This window comes from Ananas comosus, linkage group 1 (genome assembly GCF_001540865.1).
Source record: "Ananas comosus cultivar F153 linkage group 1, ASM154086v1, whole genome shotgun sequence".
Lineage (NCBI taxonomy): Eukaryota > Viridiplantae > Streptophyta > Magnoliopsida > Poales > Bromeliaceae > Ananas > Ananas comosus.
In genome coordinates, this window is record NC_033621.1 from 8,541,134 (window position 1) to 8,544,706 (window position 3,573).

At 43.2% G+C, this 3,573-nt stretch overlaps 1 long non-coding RNA gene across 1 annotated transcript; it reads left to right on the top strand.

The window, feature by feature from the left end:
• Positions 1,849–3,228, top strand: LOC109719050. The gene is made up of 3 exons (XR_002218597.1): positions 1,849–2,079; positions 2,163–2,278; positions 3,138–3,228. It is a non-coding gene; the product is annotated as an uncharacterized LOC109719050 (long non-coding RNA).

The following is a 3,573-nucleotide window of genomic DNA, read 5'->3' on the forward strand; positions in this document are numbered from 1 at the left end:
CTCGACTCAGCTCGTTAAAGAGGTGAGGATAATGCTCCCGCATTGAGCTCCCAAGTAGCTTCCCGATCATCGTGATTGCACCAACGGATCTTAACATACGGAATCTCACGATTTTGTAGTTTTCTTACTTCTCGGTCGATGATGTATGCCGGGAACTCCTCATAGGTCATGTCCTCCTGGATCTCGGACGGTTCAAATGACAGAACATGCTCGGGGTTATGAACGTACTTGCGGAGATTCGATACGTGAAATACATCATGTACTCCCGCAAGCCTTGGTGGTAATGCTATTTTGTACGCCACCGCGCCGACCTGCTCCAATACCTCAAACGGTCCGAGGTACCGGGGACTTAGCTTCCCCCGGTGTAACATATGGAAACTTGGAGTTGCGATGTCAACTTTGACCTAGAGGGTCAAAGTGAGGATTGAGCTAGTTGGACATCATCCCCGAGTGATTTGTGATGCGTGTGAATGAATTCTGGAGATAAATAAGTGTTTCGGCGCAAATTGGGCGCGAAACGAAATATAAAGAGAATTTCGGATTTCCGACGCTAACTTTGATTAAAAGAATTAAAGTAAGGCGTGAGGATAAATTGTGGTATCTCCGAATCAATTGTGAAGTTTTGGAAAAGCCAAGGGTGTGCTTTCAAAGGGTTTTGAAGTGTTCAGTGCGAAGTGGTAGTGCAAAAAGGAGAAATTTCTGCCGTATAATGAAATTGGAGCTGATTCTATTGCTAATTCGGCTCCAATAATGTCAAAATGCAAAGGAATTGCTTCCAAATTGGATTGGTAGCTTGTGAAGGTCCCTTGGTATCTTTTGGACATGTTTGGGTGAAATCGGAGTGAAAACGAAAACTTTAGAATTTTCTGTAAAGAACGGGACTGAGAAAATTAGCAGAAAATTCACAGTGTCAGAAAATTATAAAAATTGGCGGAGATGTCAGGAACGTTGGTATGAGGCCAGATTTCAAGTTTCACATTATTCTGACACCCGTAGAGAGAGAAATTAAATCCGAAAGCTATCGGATAAAGATTTCAGTTCGGTACAGTTCGCAGTGACCAAACGGGGTCGAAACTGAAATGTTAAAATTTCAGTGGACTTGTTAAGTAAAAACGAACATTCCTGCCAAATTTGAGCTCAATCGGACTGTCGGGAGAGCCTGTGAAAGGTATCTAATCCGTGCGACTAAACGGAGTATAAGTCGAGGGCATATTGGTCATTAGCCATGGCTTAGTGGAATTCCACTAAACCAGCCTGCAGGGAGCCCTCAGCCATCCTTATCCCTCCTCCCCTCTGGTTCCATACGTAGAGAGAGAGAGAAGGAGAAAACAAGGAGAAAGAGAAGAAGAAGAAGAAGAAGTAGAAGAAAAAAAAAGGGAAAGGTGCGAATTCGCATTTTTAATCCTTTCCCCCTCATCTTTTTTCCCTACTGCTGAAAACAGCATCAGCAGCAGCTCTTGCTGCTGCTGCAAGCTAGAGCAGCAGCAGCAGCAGCAGCCCTTGCTGCTGCTGTGAGCAGAAACAGCAGCAGCAGCAGTAGCATCAGGAGCAGTCAGCAGCAGCAGTAGCTGCTGTAATAATAGCAGCAGCAGCAGCAAGCTACTGCACAGCAGTACAAGCAGCAGCAGCAGCTTGGAGCAGCTGCTGTCAGCAGCAGCAGCTGCTGCCCTGCAGGGGCAGCAAGCTAGAAAAGAAAGGAAAGAAAAGAAAAGAAAGCAAGAAAGAAAGGAAGAAAAGAAAGAAAAGAAAGAAAAGAAAGGAAAGAAGAGAAAAGAAAGCAAGAAAGAAAGAAAAGAAAGAAAGAAGGAAAGAAAAAGAAGCGAAAGAAAGATGCAAAATAAGTTAGGATTTCTATAAAAACGGGGTTTAAATGAAAACTGACCCCGGCAATGCACTTTTGCAAAATAAGAGTCCTAATGCGAAATTGACCGCGTGTAAACCAAATTGAGGGTAAAAGAAACGCGTTGGCGAAGTCGGTTCGGCAATCCGACGAACCTACGCAAAGATATCGCCAAAAGAAGGTTTTCGGCTATAGTTGCCGCTTTATATAGCATTGAAATGCTAACTTGTAAAATATGAGTAATGACTCTAGTCTAATCTTTTCTAATCCTTTATAAGTGAAAAGTAAACATGCCCAAGAGTCTAAATTGACTTTCCGACAGGTCGACGACACGCTAATTACGGTAGAGACCGCTCTAGTCCTATTTGCACGGAGTCGCGAGAGATAGTCGTCGACGCTTTCCGAGACGTGGATTCTAGTTGATTGACACCACTACAGGTGGGTGGTGCTATCCGAAGTCTTTGAATCACCTTTTATGTCTATGCTATTCATTGAGCATATTTACTTCTGTATTCATGCATTATAGGGTATGGGCATTGGCATTATGCAAGTGATATTGAACGTGTGAATTCTTATTGATAGTAAGAACATATGAACATTAGAATGTGGACATAGAACCCTATGAATGTATGAAACTGTAAAGGACCAAGACAATAGTAAACTTGGTGACATCATGACTAGAGATTTGGTTAGCATCGAGAAATGCAATTATGAAACTAGTATAAAGAACTAGTTAGAGTTAAATTGTGACATTGTTGTCAGTTGAATCCTCTAAAGGGGGATCAGATCTTACTCACATAGTCTGTTTTCTTAGCTTGGTGGTGGTCGCTCCCCCCAGGCAGTGAGCTCCGGAGTAGTCACTTGTTGGGCTAACGTACTTGCCCCAGGACTAACGTACTTGTCCGACAGACGGTCCCATCGGGAGGCAGCTTAGGGCCCGTGAGGGATTTCGTTGGTGAGTTATTGTTAACCAAAGGGTTAACCAGTGAATTGGGTAAATTTATGGGCTAACGTACTTGCCCCGGGACTAACGTACTTGTCTAGCTGTTAACCAGAGGGTTAACCAAAAGATTGGGTAAAGTTAATGAAAAGCATGCATGCATATTTACAGCTTTCATATCTGCTACTTCTTTCAGCTTTGTACAGGCATTGTAGTAGTTACATGTTATAGTTGGTTACTATCGGGTTACTTTTCTTGCCTACATATGCCTGAGTAGACCTAGTGGGTGAGTCGGCGAGGTCGGCAGCCGAACCCACTGGGAACTTTCTTGTAGTTCTCACACCACTAACCATACAGGTTCCAGTGCGAGTGTTATAGCTGAGGATCGAGGCAAGGGCCCTGCAGTTTAGCTAGCTGACACAAGAGTTTAGTAGTTACCATTTTGGCTTCATGTTATACATTTTGATGTACAGAGACATGTAGATGAATGTATAAAAAGCATGTAAATAACTTAATATTTCAGTTATAAAGTTCAGTTGTGTAGAATTTTAAATTACAGTGAATTTCATTGTACAGTTAGTTTACTATCACTTGTGGTTGTTGCTTGCCTTCGTGCAAGCCATGTATATTGAAATGTGATCCTGGGAATTGTTTATTTCTTTATACATGTACTCGTTGTTGTTGAGCCTTGGGCGAACAGTGGAGGTGCTGTTCATCGGCGTCTGTGTGCGGGCCCGGATCGACCAAATTGGCGATCGCGGGACGTGACACCCGGAGCCCAAACCGTCTAATT